This window comes from Melanerpes formicivorus, unplaced genomic scaffold, assembly GCF_026170545.1.
Source record: "Melanerpes formicivorus ecotype bairdi unplaced genomic scaffold, bMelFor1.0.p_v2 SCAF_8, whole genome shotgun sequence".
NCBI classification, from domain to species: domain Eukaryota; kingdom Metazoa; phylum Chordata; class Aves; order Piciformes; family Picidae; genus Melanerpes; species Melanerpes formicivorus.
This window is the reverse complement of record NW_027142360.1, coordinates 28133468-28156720: the sequence shown is the minus strand read 5'-3', so window position 1 is coordinate 28156720 and position 23253 is coordinate 28133468. Positions and strand designations below refer to the sequence as shown.

General features: G+C 59.4%; 1 protein-coding gene across 4 annotated transcripts in view; it reads right to left on the bottom strand.

The window, feature by feature from the left end:
• The window catches only part of RASSF8 (Ras association domain family member 8), a 31517-nt gene extending 12640 nt beyond the window's left edge, over positions 1-18877 (bottom strand). Inside the window, exons 1-2 of one of the 4 annotated variants that reach the window (XM_068142866.1) lie at positions 18500-18877; positions 4178-4270 (exon numbers count right to left, since the gene is read on the bottom strand). The gene's annotated coding sequence lies outside the window, so the exon portion shown is untranslated. The remainder of the gene's footprint in view (positions 1-4177; positions 4271-18499) is intronic. The other 3 variants (XM_068142867.1, XM_068142869.1, XM_068142870.1) reach the window with 3 other exon arrangements.
• Positions 18878-23253: the final 4376 nt, after the last annotated feature.

The window sequence follows — 23253 nt, the reverse complement described above, 5'->3', positions numbered from 1 at the left end:
ACTGAAGCATCACCTGCAGGTGGTGTTACACAGAGCTCTCCCTTCCCTAGCTCCATTCCAGCCACCACCAGATGGAATGACCAAGAGGGGACAGCACAACCCTGCCAGAGGCAGCACCAAGTGGTGCCACCCTTGAGAGCCTCCCTGCTGGGCACTGCTGCAGGGAGGGGCTGGGTGGCTGGCAGCAGCATGGCAGAGGTGAGGGCAGGTAGCAGATGGATGACTCTCACTCCATGCCAGAGGAACATCCCTTTGCAGCAGGCATTGCTGGCACCAGTGCCTGCCCTGCACCCCCCTGCTGTGCCCAGCAGCCCCAAGCAGCCCTGTGCCTCCCTCCAGGCACTCTCTGCTGCCTGCCAGGGCTCCCACGGCCTGGGTTTGCTCTTGGCTGGCAGTGAGCATGCAGCACATGAGAACAGCAACCTCCAGGCAGTAACAGCAGCAGCATGCAGGGCAGCTCACAGCTCTGCCTCTCTAATATGGCTAAACACCGAGGGGAGGGAAAGAGGAAGCAAAGAGCAGGAGAAGAGGAGAGCTGCTCCAGGGCAGCAAAGTGAGCTGCACCAAGGCTGCTGCTCCAGGAGCCAGCATCAAAGCCTTGCTGTGCTCTGCTTCCAGCAGGCAGCACAGTCAGACCTTCCACCCTGCTCTGCCAACAGCCCCCTGGGGATTCCCTGCTTCTGCTGACACTTCTGCAAGATGAGAGGAGATGCAGAGTGCAGCAGAAGAGGCACAAACCCTTCAGGCTCCAGGCCTAGGCCCTGGTGTTTGGATTGTTTTCAAAAGGAGACATTCTCAGAGAGGACAAGCTCCCTTCAGGGACCTGATGGAACAGCTCTCCCCTTGGAGCCCCTGCACTGGCTCTCTAGTCTGGGTTAGCTTTAGCCTTGAAGCTCTCTGCCAGACAGAGGTGCCAGGGATGCTGCCCTGGCCCAACAGAAGACCATCCTTGAGGGAGTCTGCCTTGGAACATTAGTGCCACACTCAGACACAGACTGCCCCCAGACCTTCTCAAAGAGCCCAGCAGAGGAGAGTTGAAGAGAGCTCTGAGATATGCCCAACAGCTCCCCAGCCTGTGCTGCTAGTGCCAGGCCTCTGCGAGCAGAGGGGCTGGGAGCTGCCCCAGGGAAGGTGCAGAGCAAGCTCCAGGCTCCCAGATCTGTGCCTGGCCCAGGGCCATGCCTGGGTAGCCTGCAGGAAACCTCTGCTGCAGAGGTGAGTCCCAGCCCCAGCACTCAGACCCCAGTGCCACCCCCCAGGGCCCTGCATGGCTCAGAGCAGATGGGGATCAGCCGGCAGGGCGCAGTGCCCAGGGAGGCAGCGCTGGGGGGGACCTGGAGCACTGCAGGGCCTCACTGGAGCAGGAATCCTTACCCAGAGCAGCCCAGCAGAAGCCACTGCCAGCAGAGCTCAGCAGCAGACACTGCCAGCCAGGCACCCCCTGCCTGCTGCCCGGAGCAGCCAGGCCAAGTAGGCCAAGTGTCAGCGTGGGACAGCAGGAGGCAGCTGGGCTGTGGGCAGCAGGGCAGCTCCAGCTGGCACCTCCCCAGTGGTGTTCCCCAGGGCTCAGCTCTCTGATCTTTGCTCTCAGAGGTCTCTTCCAGCCAAAGTGACTCTGCAGTTCTACAAACTGCCTGAATGTACCCAGCTGAGGAGACTCAACCTGGGCAGCCCTGCAGGCTGCTTGTGGCCAAGATGCCCACTCTGCTGCCAAGGGAGAGGCCTGGCCCTTGTCTGGAAGTGTGCTCAGCACTGATCCAGTAAGCACAACGCAGTGGCTCCTGGCAGCCCAGCACTCTGCTCCCCTTCCTTCCTGATAAGCCAAGCTGCTGGCAAAGCCTGGGTAAGAAACAGAGCTGAAGGGCACAAGCTGCAGTTCTTTTGCACTGGTGGTGAGCTGGAGCAGACCCCTCTGGAAGTGAGAGCTCCTCACCAGCACAGGGGCACAACCCACAGGGAACTGTCTGCAGCAGCACTTGGGAGTCTGAAGCCTCTGGGGCTGCTTGGAAGCACAAAGGCCTTCGGGGGGTGGTTTTTGTGGTGAAGAAACAAAGCCTGGCTGTGTGGAACTCAAAGGGGTGCTTTGTTCAGGACATCCCCATCCTGTGCCAGGTGCTAGCCTTGGCCTGCTCTGTGAGAGCCTTGCCTGCTTCTGAGGCTTCCTGGAGCAGCTCAGAGACTCCTGACTGAAGTCTCCTCAGACCTGGGCAAGGGCAGGTGGAAGAAGCCTGAAGTTCCTCGGAGAAGTGCAGTGCTACGCTGCAAGTGGAGACAGGCAGCCCTGCTCCTCCCCTGTCTGGTGCTGAGGGAGCTCAGCAGCAGCTTGAGGGGCTGCAGGGTTGAGAAATGAGAGACAATTTTACCTCATTGAGCTGCTTTGTCTCCCTCACTCCCAGACCCCAGCTACCAAAGCAGGTTTCCTTGGCCACCAAAACACCAAAGGTAAAGCTTTCCTTTCTTCCAGGCCTGCAAAGTCTCCATTTCCCCACACTGTGCAGCTGCCCTTCATAGGAAGCAGCCTAGAGAGCTGCCAGAGCAGCCTGAGGAGGAGAAACAAGCCTGGATCAGAAGGAGACGCCTGCAGCCGCAGAGGGCAATGCCAGCGTGTGCCAAGCGCTGCCTGGGCTGCTGCCCGCAGGCTGGGCAAGCACCAACCCTGGGAGCTGCTGCAGGAGCCTGGCAGGGTGAGCCTGCATGTCTGTGCCTCCCTAACACCCACAGCTGAGCTCTGCCACAGCCACCAGAGCACTGCAGAGCTCTCCAGTGGTCAGTAAACACCAAAGCCAAAGCAGGCCCTCAGAAGTGTCAGGAGCCTCACAGGGAGAGCCCCCAGGAAGTGCAGCACCCCAGCAAAGCCTCCCCAGCAAGGGCAGCAGGAGTGCAGCCCTGCCAAGCTCAGGGCAATCATCAAGTGAAGTATGAAAGGAGAGGAACAAAACTGAGCAGAAGCATCCAATGGTTTGCCTGCCACACCAAAGCCTTGCAGGCAGTGAGCTGGGGCCCGAGGAAAGAACAATCCCAATGGCTTTTGAGACAGAAAAGCTATCATGGAGTGGCTCAGGCTGGAAGGGAGCTCAGAGCTCATCCCCTCCAGCCTCCCCTCCATGCCCAGGGACACCTCTCAGCTACACTCAGCTGCTCAGGGCCTCATCCAGCCTGGCCCTCAACACCCCCAGGCAGGAGGCAGCCACAGCCTCCCTGGGCAGCCTGTGCCAGAGGCTCAGCAGCCTCCTGCTGAACAACTTCTTCCTTGGCCCCAGCCCTGTCTCTTCATCTAAGTAGCACACACCACCCTCCACCAGCTATGATCAGTTCCTCTCTCTGTTTCCAGACACTGTCTCCATTCTCTCTTTGCCTCCAGCTGCCAAGCAAGTGCTGAAGTTCTGAGCATCCCCTGGCAGCACTGCTGGTTCTCAAACACTCTCCAGGCCACAGCCCCTGGTAAGGGCTTCAAATGGCCTTCAAAACCAAAGCACAGGCACCAGAAATGATCTGCATGCAAGACCCAAGCTCTGTGTAAGGGCAGATTTCCTGAGGGCAGTAAGAAGGGGAAGGAACATTCCCTTAAACCTGAAAGCAGAGAGGCTGACACCAAAAACCATGAAGGAAGCTGATGCAGCCCCCATGGTACCCCCAGCTTCAGCCCCCCCACCAGCCTGAGCCAGGGTAAGGGCATCCCAGAGCTGCAGACATGAGGGAACAAGAGGCACTTTGTGCAGTGCTCAGCTCCAGAGAGGGCACTGGAGTGACAGCAGAGATGAGAAGCATCTCTTGGCATCCAGAGAATGCAGCCAAGCTCCAGGGTCCCAGGCACAAAGCTGGCAGAGCACTGCTGGGCTTTGCTCTGGCTCCAAGGCTGGGGAGGGAGGTGCAGACCCTTGCCAGGTGGAGGCTGCAAGTGAAGCAAGGAAGTGCAAGCAGCAGCACACTGGCTGGGAGATGGCTTTAGCCTCAGCCACAGCAAAACTCTACCTGAACCAGAGAGCCTTCAGGGAGCACCAGGAACATGTCCCTCCTCTGCATTCCTCTCAGCAGTTAGGTGATGGCTGGACTCCATCACTCCAACCCAGACAATTCCACAGTCAAGTCTAAGCTTTAGAGCTCTTAGCATGTTCAAGTATCTGCAGACAGGAGAAGGGAAACTCTTCTCTGAAGCTTCCTGACCACAGCTCCTTACCTGCAGGTGCAGATGGGCAGAGGGCTCTGTCTATGCAGCAGGGTTAGGGCAGGCTCCAGGCACAGCTGTCAGCTCTGCTGCCAAGCTCAGCTGCTACAACAAACAAGAGATCATTATGATCAGTCCAGTCCTGCTCCCCCTCCTCTCCTTGATCACAGAATGGCTCAGGGTGGAAGAGAGCTCAGAGCTCAGCTCCTCCAACCTCCCTCCATGCCCAGGGACACCTCTCAGCCAGGCTCAGCTGCTCAGGGCCTCATCCAGCCTGGCCCTCAACACCCCCAGGCAGGAGGCAGCCACAGCCTCCCTGGGCAGCCTGTGCCAGAGGCTCAGCAGCCTCCTGCTGAACAACTTCTGCCTCAGCTCCACACCATTCCCCCTTGGCCTGGCTCCCGACCCCCTCAGCAAAAGTCTCTCTGCAGGATCCCTTCAGGTCCTGGCAGGCAGCTCTCCTCCCATTGCCTCAGCCCATGGATCCAGCCAAGACTTTCTGAACAGCATTCCACAGGGATTTACCTGCTCTGGCTTAGCAAACTGGACCTGGCTGTGCCACTCACTGGTGCCTCAGCCCATCCAGGGATGGAGATGCTGGAGAGGAGCAACAGCATCAGCACAAAGCAGGAGAGCCGAGCTCTGAGCTGCTGAAGCTGCCTTCACCTGCTGCAAAGTGACCAACTGCTGAGCCCCCAGCAGCCAGCACTCACTCCAGTTCCTGCTCCTTGGCTGCTCTTCCAGAGGGCTTCAGAGTGCAGGCAAAGCCTGGTGGGCTTGGAAGCTCAAGCTGGAGGAGCTGTGCTGCTGCTGCAGCAGCAGGCACTGACACTGCTCACAGAGCTGCATTCTCATCAGCCCTGCTGCAGCACCAAAGCTCTTCTCAGAGCACTCTGCAACCTGAGTGGGAAAGGTAAGGCTGAGAGCCACTCTCTGTCCTCAGGGACCCCTATTAAGTCAGATTCCCAACATCAAGCACTTCCTCTTTGTTTCCCTCCAGCCATATGGCTTCCTGACAGAACCTCTGCAGACAATCAATCCATTAATCAAGGCCCTGCTGCAGGAAAAGGCTTTTTCCCCTTCATCAGCCCAGACATTTTCATGGAGATGGTTTATGTATTTTATGCTGTGGAAGTCCCACAGAAAATACTGAAGGGTTCTTTGTTCTCACCCTGCAGCCTTGGAGGCTGCAGCCCCAAGTCCAGAACCAGCCCAGAGGCAGCTGTGTGCTGGGCTGCATTCAGAGGTGTGGGCAGCACGGCAGGAGAGGGGATTCTGCCCCTGGACTCTGCTCAGACCTCCCCTCCAGGAGCCCTACAAGTGTGGAGGTTCCTGGGGACTTGCTGAGCCCTCCCCTGGCTGCCCTGCTGGAGCTGAGTGGATCCAGGCTCGGCTCACAAGGGGCCCCTTGCTCATCATCAACCCAAGCCTGCCCTACAGACTTCCTCCATGAGCAGCTCCTAACCCTGGGCTAGCCCACAGCAACAATCCAGTGCCAGGTCAGTTGTGCTGCTGTTAGCAGGCACATCACACACTGCTCTGCCTTCCCACCCCAGGGAGCTGTCACCCAGCACAGGCATCTCCCTTGCACCTCCTGCACTGCAGCTCCACACTGCTGCCAGACACAGCCCTCCCCACTTCAGTGAAGTTCAGGGCATGCAGCCTGACTGCATCTCCCAACCACAGCCCAGAGTACCCTGAGCTGCTCAGGTGGAGCAGGACCAGGGAGTGCTGCTGCCCACCAGCCAGCAGGGTGTCCTCATGGCCGAGGAGGATTGCATCCAGCAGCTCCAGGAAGGTTCTCCTGCCTCCCTGCTCTGGTGAGGCCACATCTGCTGCTGCAAGGGGGGACACCTGCACCCCTGCAGCCAGCTGACAAGAGAGTTGTTTGCTTGGGGCTATCGAATGACACCAGTGGAGGAACTGCCCCTCAGGACAGACTGGCATCTCCCTGCACCGTGTGTGGCACCTCAGCAGGGGACCTGGCACAGCCTCTGAGCCTTGACACCTGATCTGTAAGCAGCTCAACGTTCAGCACCCCTCACAAACAATTCCAGTTACAACTCCTCAGTGTCTACCAAGCACATGGTGCCAAAACCCCGACAGCTCCTGGCTCTGTGAGGTTCAGTGCCAGGGCACAGAGTCAGCTCCCAGAGCCAGCAGCTGGAGCTGCCCACCCAGAGCACCAACCTTGGGAGTCCCCATGGAAACACAGCTGGGATCAGCACAGAGCTCCCAGAGTTTAAACCCAACCCCTCTCCACCTGGCCCAGGAGCAGAGCTGCTGGAGTGCAGCAAGGGCTGCAGACAGACACAGCTGCCATGCCCGTGGTGATGGAGAGGCTGATCCTGCCCCAGGAGCCAGCCAGCCCCTCAGGAGCCACAGAGATCCATGCTCACAAAGGGGACAGCACTCCAGAGCCATCACTCAGGGGGAGAGCTGCTGCCAGGCTGTGGGAACACAAAGAGCTGTCCCCAAACCCCTGCTGACCCGAGGCAGGGCCCGGGAGGGTGCCTTGCCCCCGTGCCACACTCACGCCCAGTGCCGCAAGGGAGAAGCCTGGCCTGGGCACCAGGGCTGCAGGATGCCAAAGCCATCTGCAGTGGTATTTGTGGCTCCTGCTCCCTGTGCTTGGCAGGAGCAGAGGAAGAGCAATTTTCTGGAAGTGCTTCCATGGATCTTGCAGCTGCTGACAACACTCCAGCTGCTCTCAGACACCGCTGCCCTGCCAGCCCCTGCCCCATGCGCTGCGGGCTGCAGGCTGTGCCAAGCTTCTCCAGCTCCTGAGCCCTGCTCTTTCACCAGCTCTGAGCAAGAGCTTGAGGAGCTATGAACAGCTCACCCTGGGCCCTAATCTCAGCTCTGCAAACAGGTGGCATTGCAAATGCTGCTCCTCTCCAGCAGCCTGGTGACACAGCTCAGCTTCAGAGCTGTGCAAACCCTTGCAGGGAAAGGGTCTGGAGGCCAGTTCAGAGAAGCAGAGTTTCAGGGGAACCAAACCCAACTGGTTCTTCCACGAAAGCCCCACAGCCCCATGGGGACCAGGATGCCACCTGGCACTTCAAGATGCACCACACAAAGCAGCATCCCCTCTGCAGATGGCTGGAGGCTCGGGACTCTGGCTCAGCAAGCACAGTTCTGCCCACACCAAACAGATGCCAGGATTCCCTTCCCAGCTGTGTGCCTGGCACCTTCCAGAGTTAACCATCACAAGAACCAGAAAGCCTGGAATGTGAACTCCAGAGCACCCCAGGCACACAGCAGGGACCTCACTGCTCCCCCAGCCTCCATGCAGTGACCAAGCCACTTCCTGTCATGTGCAGTGATTCACCATGAAGTACTCCTCAAGAATGCAGCAACTCATCCTGCAGCATCCCATCAACAACAGTAACCCCTGAAAGGCACACCCAGGCCCCTTGCTGAGATCAGACACTGAATCCACCACAGACAGGGACTGCAAGGTCAGAGATTGCTGGAAAGCAGCTGCAGCAGCTCTGGGAAGCAGCAGTGCTTAAACAAGGGCTGGACAAGCAGCAGCAGTCTGCCCAGCTCAGATGATCAAACCTATTCCATAGCCACAGAGTGGCTCAGGCTGGAAGGGAGCTCAGAGCTCAGCTTCTCCAACCTCCCTCCATGCCCAGGGACACCTCTCAGCTACACTCAGCTGCTCAGGGCCTCATCCAGCCTGGCCCTCAACACCCCCAGGCAGGAGGCAGCCACAGCCTCCCTGGGCAGCCTGGGCCAGAGGCTCAGCAGCCTCCTGCTGAACAACTTCTGCCTCAGCTCCACTCTGACCCTGCTCTGCCTCAGCTCCAAACCCTTCTGTCTGCAGCCTTCCTGCAGGATCCCTTCAGGTGCTGGCAGCAGCTCTGAAGTGCCCCTGGAGCCTTCTCCTCTGCAGGCTGCACAGCCCCAGCTCCCTCAGCCTGTGCTCAGGGCAGAGCTGCTCCAGCCCTGGGATCACCTCCTCTGGGCCCAAGCTCATCCCAGGTTAACAATCAGGGTCAGTGTTTCCCATTGCTGCAGTCTGTGACTTTCAAACCCCAGGGCCACACCGACACAGCCAGCAAACAGCCACGGACCTGAGGTCAGCCTCCTGCTCTCCCAGCAGCCCTACCCCATGCAAGCAGCCTCCTGCCCCTAGGCACAGAGCCTGAGAGCAGCCCAGAGCTGAGCACATCCTGCAGCGAGGCAGGCACGGGACTGAGCTTTGCCTTGTGTCAAAGGAAAGAGCAATTCAGCAGCGGCAGAGGCAGCAGCCTGCGCTCTCCTGCGTGGGAATTCACCATCTGCTCGGCAGCCCCAGGCAGGCCTGCTCCAGGGTGGCATCCCCAGGGCTCCTGGCGCTGGGACACACAGCACAGAGCCCAGCAGCCCCCCCGGGCTCCCCTGGCTGCCCAGGCTGTGGTCCGAGGCAGTGAGCAAGGGCAGCCCGGGCAGCAGGGGAGGCACAGCTGCCAGGGCACACCGAGGGGAGCAGCTTGAAAAGGCTTCCCAACAAAAAGATGCTGTTTGCAGTGGCTGCAGGACACAGATCCTGATCAGGAGCCCAGCAGGCTGGAAATGGTCGCTGGAAAGGAGAGGCAAGGCAGAAGGCCTGCAGGAAAAGGTGCAGCTGGAGAGAGCTCCCCAGGCAAGGCTGGGGGGGTGCCAGTCCCTGCTGCTGGGAGAGCAGGAGGCCTCTGCCCCCTGCAAGCACATCTGCACAGCACAAACATGGACTCAGAGGCTGGGGTGGCCCGGAAGGGACCTCAGAGGTCACCCTCTCCTGCCATGGGCACCTCTCAGCTGGCCTGGAAGCTCCCTCTGCCCAGCTCTCCAGCCTGGCCAAGTCCCACCGGGGGAGGCACAGCCTGGAGCTGTCTCAGCCACTGCTCCCACTCGGTACCATCAGCAAACTGGCTGGGAGGACACTGTCTCTCCATCCAGGTCACTGATGCTGGACAGGACTGCACCCAGAACTGCTCCCTGGAGACCACCACTCGAGTGAGGGCATGCAGCCAGACTCTGCCCCACTGGCCACAGCCCTCTGGGCTGCCCCCAGCCCTGTGCCTGTGTGCTGAGGCTGCACTGCTTTGTGTGGAGTGGAAGAGCAGCCTCTAGTACTCTGCTCCCAGCCTCACCACGACCCCCAGGCTCCTTGCCAGAGCTGTTGTAAGGCTTCCCTGAGAGGCCTTGCAGGGCAGCTCAGCATCTGCCTGGGACCAGGAGACCCTGAGCAGCTGAGTGTAGCTGAGAGGTGTCCCTGCCCATGGCAGGAGGTTGTAGATGAGCTCTGAGGTCCCTTCCAACCCAAACCATTCTGTGTGCCTGTGAGACAGGCAGGAGCCATCTGCACCTCAGGAGCCCTAGAGAGCACAAGGCCAGCAGTCAGACACCCTCAGGTTGGGCTCAGCAGAGCACCAGAACCTAAAGCACTTTTAAAACTAACCTCAAAGCTCAGCCAGCCCCAGCCCCCTGCCATGGGCAGGGACACCTCCCACCAGCACAGGTTGCTCAGTGCCTCATCTCAGCCTGGCCTTGAACACCTCCAGGGAGGGGACAGCCACAGCCTCCCTGGGCAGCCTGTGCCAGGGTCTGCATAAACATCTCCAATTATTTAGGCTTTTGGAGGTGCCTTTAGAATGCCAAGCACGAAGGGCACCACGAGACAGGAGAAAACCTCTCTGCAGCACCACTTCAGTAAATCCAGTCCCTGTCTGCTCCCCACCAGTGACAGTTTTCAGAGGCTGGGGTAAGTGATTGAATCCTACAGAACCAAACCTTGTCTAGAGGTGATGGAGCAGTCCCCAGGCAGTCAGGAAGCTTTAGGCCCAAGACAGAGAAGTGTATTTGCCATTTCCCTCTATTTAGTCTCACTTGTACCTGGCAGTGTGCAAATACCTTTAAAAGGTCATTAATATTTCATACAGCAAGCCCAGTGTGAAGCTGCTACTTACTGCTGGCTTGTCCTCCCCACAGCAGAGGGTGATGCTCAGAGCCCTTCCCACAGCTGTTTGTGGGGTGCCAATGCAGCCACTGCAGCTCCCTGCCCTCTGCTGAGGACAGATTTGTGCACACACTGTTTACCTGCCACTGGCTTCCCAGTGTGAGTGGAGCTGAAGGGGAAAAGGCAAACCCAACCCCCCCAGACAACCCAACCCGAAGCAACTGGACTGAGTGTGACTGTCCTACACATCTGCCAGGGCTGAGCCTCAGCACTCCTGGGAAAACAACCACACTGAGGAGGGAAGGGCAACAGCAGATAAAGGAGACCAAGAATCTTGTCAAGAGAGATAAAAGTGTGGTCAGAGGTCAGTGAAGGACAAGGGCAGAGAGAGGAAGACTTCTAGAAGGTTCCTGGCTGGGGTTTGCTATGTGGTAAGGCAGAGAGCTGCCAGCAGCAAACAGGCTGCCTCCCAGGGAGCAGGGAATGGGCACTCCAGGATGCCAGGATCACCCCAGGACAGGTGCTCTGGGTACATCAAGCCCAGGTGCAGGACTCAGCAAGGTCTCCCCCCCCAGCCCTGGCTCCATGCAGCTCAGCAGCACAGGAGTCAGAGGAAGGCCTCTGCAGCTGGCAGACAGGCAGGGAAGGGCCCAGGCTCCCTGCTCCTCCTCGAAAGGCAAATGCTGTGCTGCAGCCAAACACCACCTAGAAAGCCACCAGGTCGTGGGCAGGGATTTAGGAAGCCTGGCAGCAGGGCAGAGCAGAGAGGTGCAGGGATGCCAGCCAGCACGGCAAGCGGGCACCGCTGGCGAGGGCTGGAGCGGGCGAGGAGGCAGCACGGGGGTGAGGAACAGCCCCAAGGCTGTCTCAGCTCTGCACAGACTTCATTTGCTATAGAGCCACAGAACAGGTGGGGTTGGAAGGGTCCTTGAAGTTACCACTACCTCCAGGCCCCTGCCATGGGCAGGGACACCTCCAGGCACTGGACACCCACCAGCTCTCCGGGCAACCAGCTCCAGCGTCCCCCTGAGGCTTCTTGGAAGCAGAAGAGCCCAAACGCCTCCTGCCTGGAACTCCTCAGCTTGGAATCCCCAGGACAAGGTGAGCAGGGATCTGGAGAGCAAACAGAGGGCTGGCAGTGGAGGGGCAGTGCTGCTAAGCCAGGAAAAAGGCTTTTCTGCTCAGCCTGCTCTGTAAACCGAGGCTCATTCAGGCACTCCCGACCCATCCCATCCCAGCTCAGCACAACGGCTGCTGATGGAGCATTGTGCTGCACCGCTTAGCAGCTCCTCCACAGCCTCAGTCCCTTTGTATGCTAAGCAGCCCCTGCTACCTCGGGGGCTACCAAGCCCTCCCCAGCACACGCTGCAGCCTCTCACTCCGCTGAGCCTCCAGAGCTCTCTGCCCTGGCTCCCGCGGAAGCCATTGGAGGGCTTGGGCTGGCTCGGCGGGGCAGATGGAGCCCGGAGCCAGCACACACAGGGATGGAGTAGCCCCGAGGTGAGGAACTGCTGCTGAAACTCAAGCAGAACTCCACACACGACCACTTTCTGATGGGCAAGGGCATTTCACCACTGCCCCATGCCCCTCTCCAGCTGCCATTTCCCAGGCACCCGTGCTGGTTAACACTGCCAGCTCCACAGCCACCAAGCCATGCTGAGCTGGTTGGGATCCTGCTTCCCAGGACCCATTTTTAAACAGTCAGCTGTGGCACCTTCCTGCTCTCTTCTGCAGGAAGGGTTGGCCATGTGCAGACACCTGATGAGTGAGACCCTTCCTGCCCTTCCTTCTCACAAAGCAGGGGAAGCAAGAAAAGCCTCTCCGAGCACCTCACAAGAAGCACTGAGCAACGACAAAAGCCCAAAGCAAGCCCAAGTGACAGCTGAGTGCCAACTGCAGGAGGGCAGAGTTACACTGGAGAGGAGGAAGAAATCCTGCCCAGGGAGGCTGTGGCTGTGCCCTCCCTGGCGGTGTTCAAGGCCAGGCTGAGATGAGACCTTGAGCAGCCTGTGGTGGTGGGAGGGGTCCCTGCCTGTGGCAGGGGGTTGGGGCTGGCTGAGCTTTGGGGTCCCTTCCAACCCAACCCCTGCCTGTGGCTTGTGCCCCAGACCAGCCTTCCTCTACCACTCTGCCCCTTGCTCCACACTGCAGAGCCCAGGGCAGTGCCCATCTCTGGAGCAAGGGCTCTGCCCTCACTCCCTGCCCAGCTCCATGCAGCTTATCTCCAACTTCAGATGAAGGAACTCAAGCTGACAACAAAAATACCTTTTGCCAAAGCAACAAAGAATGCTTTGTTCTCAATCTCCTCACAGGCATGGCAGGAGGGAGGGGGAGAGGACAGAAAGCAGATAGGGATCTGCTGAAGATCCCAACCAGCCCAGTGACAACAGCAGCCCCTCCACCCCAGAGCCACCCCCTCCCCCTTTGGCACCGACACAAAACATCTGGCTGCCTAAATTGCAGCCTTGCCCCCTCCCTGCTCCCCAGGCTGCTGACTGAGGAAGTCTCAAAGGGCCCTCCAGACACGGCAGCTCCCTTCGAGTAACAGCTTGGAGACATGGAGCAAAGCCCCAGGAGCACAACGCACCGGCACAAAGCCCCCCGAGCAACCCCCACACCACTGCCTGCCCCTCCAGCAGGCACAGCAGGGAGCTGCAGCTCCCCAGGCAGAGGGGCACACGACTACAGAGCACAGCCAGTGCAAACTGCATGACCTGATGGGCTGGCCTCAAGCTGTGCCAGGCTTGGGTTGGACATTAGGAACCATTTCTTGCCCCAAAGGGTTGTCAAGCCCTAGAAGGGGCTGCCCAGAGCAGCGGTGGAGTCCTCATCCCTGGAGGGGTTTAAAAGGCTGCAGATGTGGTGCTGAGAACTTGGCAGTGCTGGGCTCATCTTCAAGGTCTTCTCCAACCTAAACTACTCTGTGTCTGAGCAGGGGACACAGCAAGCTGGGAGCACACCAGCTGCTGTGGCAGGCAGGGAAGTAAAGCCTCAAGCAGCACCCACCCTGGGGCAAAGGCAGGGTCCAGGGGAAGTCACTCACAGGACACTTCTCCAAGCTTCCCTCCACCTTCCACTCAGAAGCAGCCAGGCATTAAAACAGAAGGCTTCAAAAATCCCCCAAACCACCACAAGCTCCAGTGCTGGGAGAAAGAGAGACCCTCTCCAAGGGCAGCTGTCATGGCACAGAGGCAGCAGCACACAGCACAGGACACCGCTGCAGCTCACCCTGCTGCTGCTCCGCAGGGGACAGACCGAGCCTGGGGTGCCTCACCCCTTCCCAGAGCTCCAACAGCCTCTGGGTACATCTGCAGGATAAATCTCCAGTCAGGTTAACCCCCCTGCAGCATGAACTGCACCCACCCCAGTCCTGAGCAGGAATGGCAGCCCCAAAGCTTCAGGACCTGTGCAGAGTTCACTTTCATTTTCTCTTCCTCTGAGTAAGAGCTTCTGGGACTGCAGAGCCCAGGGGGCACAGCTCCACTGATCTGGCAGCTGAACCCAGGCTGGGTGCAGAGTGGGTTAAGAGCAGCCCTGGAGAAAGAGCCTTGGGGGTGCTGAGCAGCTCCCCAGGAGCCAGCAGTGCCTCCTGCAGCCCTCAGGCAGCTGTGTGCTGGGCTGCAGCCAGAGCAGGGTGGGCAGCAGGGCAGCAGAGGGGATCCTGCCCCTGGGCTCTGCTCAGACCTCACCTCCAGCCCTGCCTCCAGCTCTGGGGTCCCCAGCAGGAGAAGGACACAGAGCTGCTGGGGAGAGCCCAGAGGAGGCCACAGAGATGCTCCAAGGGCTGGAGCAGCTCTGCCCTGAGCACAGGCTGAGGGAGCTGGGGCTGTGCAGCCTGCAGAGGAGAAGGCTCCAGGGGCACCTCAGAGCTGCTGCCAGCACCTGAAGGGATCCTGCAGGAAGGCTGCAGAGAGACTTTTGCTGAGGGGGTCTGGAGCCAGGCCCAGGGGGAATGGTTTGGAGCTGAGGCAGAGCAGGGTCAGAGTGGAGCTGAGGCAGAAGTTGCTCAGCAGGAGGCTGCTGAGCCTCTGGCCCAGGCTGCCCAGGGAGGCTGTGGCTGCCTCCTGCCTGGGGGTGTTGAGGGCCAGGCTGGATGAGGCCCTGAGCAGCTGAGTGTAGCTGAGAGGTGTCCCTGGGCATGGAGGGAGGTTGGAGGGGATGAGCTCTGAGCTCCCTTCCAGCCTGAGCCATTCTAGGATCTCATGACCTGCAAGCTGAGACCCACCCTGCTCAGCAGGCTCCAGCACCAGAGCTCCAGTAAAACATCCTCTGCCCTGCATGGAGCTGACAGCACCCTGGGGTCAGAAGCCATCAGTGCAGAGGGGTTTGCCTGCTGCCCTGCGCTCAGCATTGGAGCTTCCCCACACTTGGGCTGAATGCCCTGACCTAGCTGGCCCCCACCTTACCTTCAGCAGCAGTGCCCTGGACTGGAACTGCCCTGGCAATGGCTGTTGATGCCCTTGCAGGCACTGGGCTGAGCTGCTCACCAGCTCCTGACCTTCAGCAAAACACAAAACCACTACTTTGTTAATAACTATTTCCTCAGCAGTATTCCAGCCCTGGCTTGTCCCATCCAAAGGGAGGGCTGCAGGGATGACCTTCTGTCCTCATTACCATTCCTCCCTCCTTGTGCTAAAGATAGCAGAGAGTAAAAATAAATAAATCCTCAACAGCACCAGGAATTAGACAATGTCATGCTGAAAGATGCCCTAAGTGACCAGCCCCAGCTCCTGCCCGAGGGCTCTGCCCCACGGAGGGGAGCAGCCTTGCCTTGGTGGTCTCTTGGCAGCAGCTCCATGCCCAGCTGCAGTTTCTTGTCAGCCTGAACTCTCTGGAGCAGATCAGCAGAGCAGCTGAGCAGCTGGGTGGTAGAGGCCACCGCAACACCACCGGGGTCTGCTCTGCCCATGGCTCTCTCTCAGCACATTGCTTTGCAGTGCCACCACAGAGGGCTGGCCAGCAGCTGAGAGCAGAGCCTGGTCCAGCCATGCCCACCACAGAACAGCCTCTGTGCTGGCCAAGCCCTCTCAGGGCTCTGGAAGGAGTGACTGGGAAGTTAAAAAGTGAATTCAGTGGCATCCTCAAGCACCTCTGAAAGCTTGCAGCCCCCTCAGACTCAGCCACTCGCCCCAAAGAGGAGCAGGCACTGACAGACCTGAGTGCAGGGACAGCAAGAGGGAGCCCAGCTCTAAAAATACCTTGCTGATAGGGCCTGGACTAGCAGGAGCAGGGACCTGATCACACCCCTGTACCCAGGGGGCTGGAACTGGATGATCTCATGGCCCCTTCCAACCCCAACCATACTGTGCACCACCTTCAGTGACGAGCAAGAGCTGCCTGCAGCAGGGGCACAGCTCTGCCTTTACCAAGTGTACAACTCCCCCGGGGCACAGCAAAGCCAGCACTGAGAGCCTCATCCCATCACACTAGGAAGTCCCAACCCCACAGAAGAAAAGAAAACCTCAGCTTCTGGAGCAGCTCTAGAAAGCCACACAACATCTCCAAGTCATCTGAGCACAGATCTTAAAGGGCTTAACGGCTCAGACAAAGACCTGACCCTAGGCAGCACAGAAAGCAGCCCCCAGGCCCTGAGCCCACCAGGGGAGCAGGCACCCAGAACTGCACACACCATGCTCAGGGGATGCTCTGCCCGCTCCCCGAGGGACACCCCCCACCCTGCAACCCAACTTAACCACTTGGAGAGGCCAAGATTCCTTCAGGTGCAGCTTGAGGCAGGCTGGTGAGGTGCTCCAGCAGGAGCATGCACCAACACTGCCAGAGAGGCCAGGGGACAAACCCCCTCCAGTCCCAACCCCACCACAGCAAGCTCAAGCTGCTCAGAGGATGGCACTGACCACGAGTTTCCTGCCCAGCTCTGGAGGGGCACTGGCAGCAGCAGAAGCAGCAGCCAGCAGCAGCCAGCAGCACAGCCACACGAGGAGCACCACCTCCACCGGGAGCCATCCCCCTGCCAGGCACAGCTCCCACCGCCTGCCTGGGCAGCAGCAGCCTCGCCGGTGCCCAGCTCTGCCTTCCAGCAGCTGCACCTCCTCCCTCCCAGCCAACACGTTCCTCTGCAGGGCCTCCCTCCGAGGGGATGCTCGGCAGCCCCAACCTGGCTCCTCGCAAGCACTGGGGGTGCTGCCAGGAGCAGCCCAAGGCACAGGCTGAAAGCACTGCTGCTCAGATTTGGTTTTCCTCTCCTACTTTTCCCCATTCCGAAGTTCTTTAAACTCCAGGAAAGATAAAAAAAGATTCCTGGAACTCAAATGGTGTTGGGCTGCTAGGGATGGGGAGGGAGAGGGATGGAGAGAGGACTCAAGTGCAAGAAGTGAAGCAGCTTCACTCTTTCGGTTGTCCTGCAGGGCACAGAATCACTAAGGCTGTTAAAGACCTTCTAAGATCAAGTCTGGCCCAGGTAAGGCCAAGCTGCTGGCTCAGTCTCCCCAAGCCCATCACAGACCAAACATTCTCCTGCTGCAGGACACACAGCCCTAGCTTAATGCCCAGCCTACTCCCCAGCTGGATACCACCAAACAAAAGCTGATCTGAGAGGCAATTTTACCTCTTCGAAGAAACAGGAAGAGCAATTAGAGCTGATCTGTCTGCTCTTCAGCCACCTAACCCTGTGGGGTTCTGGGGCAGGACTCATCAGAGGTAACACAAGCAGGACCCACCCAGCTCCTTCTCCCCTCCCAGGCTGACATTCCTTGGCCTCTCAACACGTCCCACAGCCACACCACCCCCCTTCCCTGGCAGCTGAACACCATTAACAGGTGTCTGCAGCCACCAGCCGCTGATGGACTGCCCTGTGCCCCTGCCCAGGCTCACCTCACTCGGGATGCAGGAGCTTGGGAGCTGCAGAGCAGACTCTATGAGCCACAAACCAGCCCTGACAGCTGTGAGCAGCTCCCAGTGACTGCTAACCTGCCAAGCTCTGCTGTGCCTGCAGCCCGGGCTGGAAAGTCTGGCAGGTGTCATCCTAAAGGGGATGCTGACAGCTGTAACCCTCCCTCCTGATCCCTCACCCTGACGAAAGCCAGGGACTACGATGCTGGGGGGGCCTGGTGTATCCATCCTGTGAGGAGAGGCTGAGAGATGAGGCTGTGCAGCTTGCCAAAGAGCAGCCTGAGGGGGATCTGATGAATGCTGATCAAAGAGCTAAAGGGGCAGTGCCAGGAGGATGGGACCAAGCTCTGCCCGGTGGTGCCCAGGGGCAGGCCAAGGGGCAGTGGACACGGACTGGAACCCAGGAGGCTCCCAGTGAACATGAGGGAAAAATTCTTCCCTGTGAGGGAGGCAGAGTCCTGCAGCAGGCTGCCCAGAGAGGCTGTGGAGCCTTCTCTGGAGCATTCCAAACCCACCTGGCTGTGTCCCTGTGGGACTGACTCTGGGTGGCCCTGCTCTGGCAGGGGGCTTGGGCTGGATGGTCTCCAGAGGTGCCTTCCACCCCCTGCCATGCTGTGATATTGAGCTGCAGTTCAGCAACGGCTCTGCTGGCACAGGAAGAGGCTGCTCTGCTGGAGAGAGCAGAGCCTGGCACACACCACTGGGCTGCTACAGCCCCAACACCAGACCCCTGGACCAGACCTTCTCCACAAGGGCTCCGAGCTGCTGAAACCAAGGAGCAGAATCCATTTTCTTGCCCTTTAACGTCCATGCCCCCGTGTTGCCCCACTGCACTGATCTGCTTTCCCCCTCTCCTCCACACCAAAAAGCAGCCCTACTAAATCTCACCCATTCCCTGCTGGCAGAACATGTTTCCATCTCACTGCTGGTGTGGGTTGCTTTGGGGTTTTTCCCCCCTTTACCGGCAGAGGAAAAGAGAGAGAAAGGGATTGGGGCAGAAGTAAAAGATTAATTGTGAAACAAATCAGTACTGACTGGAGAGGGGGGGAAAAGGACCAAAATAAACAAACAGTGCCCGGCGTGGGGGGAGGAAAAAGAAAAATAGGTTTGGTTTTCTTTGCGGTGCCAACAACAGGGAACCAAAAAAACTACTGCAAAGACTTCCAGGGTGTCAGGAAAGTGGCTTCCGAATTCCCTTCCTCAAGGACACGCAGAATACTGCTGTACTTTTCACACGATGCCCGAAGGAAAGGGAGAGACAAAATGCCAGGAGAGAGGAAAAATGCTGGAGAGAGCTGGAGAAGTATCGAGGGAAGGGGCGGAAAGGAGGGGAGGCAGGGAGGGCGGCAGCGGCGCCGGGAAGCGGGGAACGGGAGAGCCCAAACGCCGAAAGCGCCGCTGGAAGCGGGAACGCGAGGGGAGGAGGGAAGAGGCGGCGGGGACGGAAAGTTGGCGAGAGCTGCGGCGAGCGGAGGGGCAGCGGCGGCGGCGCCGAGGGGCTGCGGGGCCGAGGGGCTGCGGGGCCGGCTCCCCGCCGCGGCTCCCCGCGCACTTACCGCTCGGCTGCTCGGCCCGCGGCGGCGTCCCCGGACACCCCAACGGCCCCGGCGGCCGCCGGCTCCTCCTCAGCCCCGCGGGGGGCGGCGCGGCCGGCGGCGCAGCGCCTGCAGGCTGTGCCCAGCCCAGCCCAGCCCAGCCCGGCCCTCCGGGGCTCCCCGCTCCTCCCCCCGGCTCCGCCGGGCCGCCGCCGCCGCCCGCTGCCGCCCCGGCCCGGCGGTGCGCAGGGTGTCCTGAGCCCGGAGCGGCCGCCCCCGCCTCCTTCCTGCCGCTCCCCCGCTCCTCACCGGGCGAGACATGTAACGGAACTGGGACGGCTGCGCGGCATTGTGGGAGCTCTTAAAGCCGCAGCCGCCCGCCGGGGCCCGCGCCGCCGCCGCCGCCTCCCCGCGGCCCGGGGGCGGGCGGCAGCCGCGCGCGCGGGGGGCGGCGCAGCCTGGCCGGGAAGCGGCCGCGCGGAGCCCCCGGGGCCGGCCGAGGCGGCGGCGGCGGCGGCGGGGCGGGGCGGGGCGGGGCCCGGTGGGGCGGAGGGCGCCGGCGGTGCCCCGGGAGGAGCGGGGGGGGGGTCGGTCCCGAAGGAGCAGACGTGTGAGAGCTCGGCGGGGGCGCGGCCGCGGCCCGGGGTTGCTCGCAGCGTTTCGGGAGCACTCGGAAATGCCTTTGGAGCTTGCTTGGAGCTGCAGCCTGGGCAGCCGGCGGTCGGTGCCTGCTGCTGGTGCGGTGCTGGGGGGGGGAAATTCCCCCCTGGGCTCCGGCGGAGCAGCAGGGCGGCTGTAAGCCGGCGGCAGATCGGGGCAGGAAGTTCCGAGCGAGAAGTGTTCAGCAGATCTGCAACTTGCAGTAGGAAAAAGCGTTTGCAGGAAGAGAGGGAACCCAACCAAACCCAAGGGCGTTTTGAAAACCAAGCGGGGAGCAGGGGGGCACCGACATTTGTCACTGTCAGATGACTTCGTGCTGGGCAGCCCCGGCTACAGGTCATCCTCCGGGCTGGGGGCGCTTCCAGAGCCGCCTGAGTACCACAGAAACACAGAATGGTTTGGCTGGGAAAAGCTCTCTGAGCTCATCCAGTCCAGCATCAACCCAGCACCAGCATGGCCACCAAACCGTGGCCCCAGGTGCCATGGCCACAGGGTTCTGGAACCCCTCCAGGGATGGGGACTCCACCACCTCCCTGGGAAGTCTGTGCCAATGCCTGCTGCATCCCCAGAGCTGTGTGGTTGTGTGAGGCCTCTGCTGACCTTGCTCCATTAGGAGCAGCCCTGAATGGATCCTAGCAGCAGGGACACAGCTAACTGGGACCACGGCTCACTGATGTCCTGCAGGGTTTGTGTTCAGCAGGGAAATGTTCAAGGGGCTGGGGGGGGGGGGGGGGGGGGGGGTCCAAACTAAAGCTGCTGTCTGAAATTCCAGGGAAGCAAACAAACATCAGATCAGAGCTCAGGTTCAGTGCATTCTTCAAGCTCTTTCTTCTGAGTCTTGTTATCCTTTTCAGTTAATACCTATTTCTTGCAGCCTGAAGAGCAGTAACTCCTGCCTGCTTCTCCTGCAGGCTGGCTGGGTGCTGCCCTGCTCTGTGCTGGCTGTGGAGCCTGAGTGCTATGATTTGTTAGAAGGAAAAACAGCCTCTGTCTTCAGCAGCTGACGAAGGACTGATCTCCCAACATGCAAAACATCTTCAGCTTCCGTTCCACACAGCAGCTTCTGGGTGCTCCCAGACACCTGCAGATTGCAAAACTCGGCTCCACACCTCTGCTGTGAGCACAGGCTGAGGGAGCTGGGGCTGTGCAGCCTGCAGAGGAGAAGGCTCCAGGGGCACCTCAGAGCTGCTGCCAGCACCTGAAGGGAGCCTGCAGGAAGGCTGCAGAAAGGCTGCAGAGAGACTTTTGCTGAGGGGGGCTGGAGCCAGGCCCAGGGGGAATGGTTTGGAGCTGAGGCAGAGCAGGGTCAGAGTGGAGCTGAGGCAGAAGTTGTTCAGCAGGAGGCTGCTGAGCCTCTGGCCCAGGCTGCCCAGGGAGGCTGTGGCTGCCTCCTGCCTGGGGGTGTTGAGGGCCAGGCTGGATGAGGCCCTGAGCAGCTGAGTGTAGCTGAGAGGTGTCCCTGGGCATGGAGGGGAGGCTGGAGCTGACCTCTGAGCTCCCTTCCAGCCTGAGCCAATCCATGATTCTGTGATTAATAAATCCTAAACCCTCTGTTTTGACTCCCCAACAGTCCTTTGTCTCCTTCAAAAGGGATGGAATTCCTTGCCCCTGAAGCAGCCAAAGCCAAGTCTCCAACACCTTAAAACCCAAGGAGTACAACATGTGAGACACACTGCAGGAGTTCCAGAGCTCCAGCCCCATTTTCATAAGCTAGGGCCAGACTGACAAAGCTTTGGGAAGATGCAAATAGATGCCCAGAGGGGTTTTGAAAGCAGACATCAAAATGGGGAGGGGAAACCAAGCAGAACAAAGGATTGCTGCTGAGGTTTCCATATTAAGGAGTTTGTGTGGGGAAAGAAAAAGAAAAGTTTGGCTTATTTCTCATGGAGTGTTGGAAGGGCTTGGGAACAAACACTGCAACATCACTGTGCAGCACATCTTCAAAGCTTTGCAAGAGAAGCTGGAGGTCATCCTGGGGCTTGGCTTTGCAAGCCCTGCCTCTGCCACGACCTCAGCAGATTCACTTCTCTGCTGACAGCAGTTTCCCTTTTGTTTTGTGAGGTCTTTTTCTTAGACTCAGTCCTTGCCTCTGTGGTCTGCCAGTTGGGAAACATAAGAGGGCACCAGGAAGAACTCTTCCTGATCCTGATGACCTGAGCCTGCCAAGCTTCCCAGGGAGAAGCAAACTGCAGGCCTGCTTAGGGCAACTGTGGGGCCTGATGCCTCACAAGTGAGTTACTGGAAGCAAGAGCTGTGAAAAGCTCTTCCCTGGCTTCACCTGGGGCTGCCTCTCATCGAGGACTTTGCTTTGGAGAGGTTTCAGGCTTTGTCTGAAAAAAGAGCAAAGAGCAAATGAGCTCTGGGAGGAGGTCTCAGATCTGTACATTGCAAACTGGCTGCTACTGGGTTTGAAGCTTCCTTGCTGCCCCTGTCCGTGTCCCTTCCCCTCTCTCTTCTGCAGGATGTCTTTTTCAGCACATTTCAGGAAGGGCAGGGAGCACAAATGCGAGCCCAGGAGGTTCCACCTCAGCAGGAGGAGGAACTTCTTTGGTGTGAGGGTGCTGGAGCCCTGGAACAGGCTGCCCAGAGAGGTTGTGGAGTCTGTGATGAGAAGGTGGCTTTTCCATCAGCCTGCTGCATGGGAGAAAGCCTCCCCCAGGCCACCTGGGCACGAGGATGTGGATAGGCTCACAGGAGTGACCAGCACAGCAGAGCCACCCAGGCCATGCCACAGCTGCTGTGCCTGTGAGGCAAGGCCAGGGCTGAGCTGAGATCAGGGCAGGCTCCTTTGCCATGCTGGGAAGCAAGCAGACCAGGCTGCCCTGTTCTCTCCAGGGAGGTGTTTCAGAGCAGCTCCCCAGGAGCACAGCTCTGGTGCCCAGCCAGCTCCCTCCACAGAGCCACATCGTTTGTCCTTGGGAAGGGCATTGGGAAGCTGAGCTGCAGAAGCTGCCAGAGAAGAGGTCATTGCTGCTTCCAGCCCATCCTGGGGTGACCTAAACACCCCCTCCAGTCCCTCTGCAGTATGGGCTCTGCACCCCTCTTGCAGAAAGAGATTTACCTCACAGAGGACACAGCTGCCCTGGGACATTCTGGAGTGAGAAGGAGCAGAGTCCTTCACAAGGGCTATCACAGCATGCTTCCAGCTGCAGAAGCCCTTTCAGATCACTCAGCCAAACCATTCCCTAACTCTGTCAAGGCTGGGGCTAAGCCATGGCCCTCAGCACCACAGCTCTGCCTCTCTGAAGCACCTCCAGGCATGGGCATTCAGCCACCTCCCTGGCAGCCTGTGCCAGGCTCTGAGAACCCTTTCAGTCAAGAAGTTTCTTTGCTGTCCAACCTGACCCTGCCCTGGAGCAGCTGGAGGCCTTTGGTTTCGTCCTGCTGCTACTCCACAACAGTTCCATCTACCTGCACTGCAATTTGCAACCCACAGCAACACTTCCCTCGTGCACCCAGACACCCTGGGGAGGACACTGCTGCTGCCTTCCTTCCTGAGCTCCAAGCCTGTGCCAGAGAGATCTGTGGCAGTCAGCTCTTACAGAGTCCTGTTGGGAGAGGACTCCCAGAGGTGATCTCTTGGTGCTGAGGGACAAGTGGCACCTTCTGAAGAGGAAACCACAGGAGAGCTCAGGGGAGCAAGGGGGTTTGTCCCGAGAGAAGATCCTGCACCGGTGTGTGAGGGCAGAGCTGCAGCCCCTGGCAGTGGCCATGCACAGAGCCACAGTGGCTGCAGGAGGCAGTTGGGATTTGGGGCTCAGGGCCTCCTCTCAGCATTGCTTCAAGAAGACCTCTTCTGATTCACAAGAGAAGGATCTGCTCTGCCACACCAAGCTACGACGAGCACTGCTTCAGGCTTCCTGCACTTCAGGCCTGAAGCACAGCCCTGCAGAGAGCAGAATGAGGACTGCTCCAACGTCCTGGGGATGGTGGAGCTTAATTCCTCATTAGAGGAAGCAGAGGAAGAGAGGAGTAACAGAGTTAGAGAGAATGGCTCTGCTTGTTTGCCTAAGTGCTCTGCCCCCTGAGTGAATCTCCTCCAAATGTGATTATTGATGGACTCTCTTTGATGGTGATGTTATCTCTAATGCCAGACAGCCCCCAGTGGCGTTGCT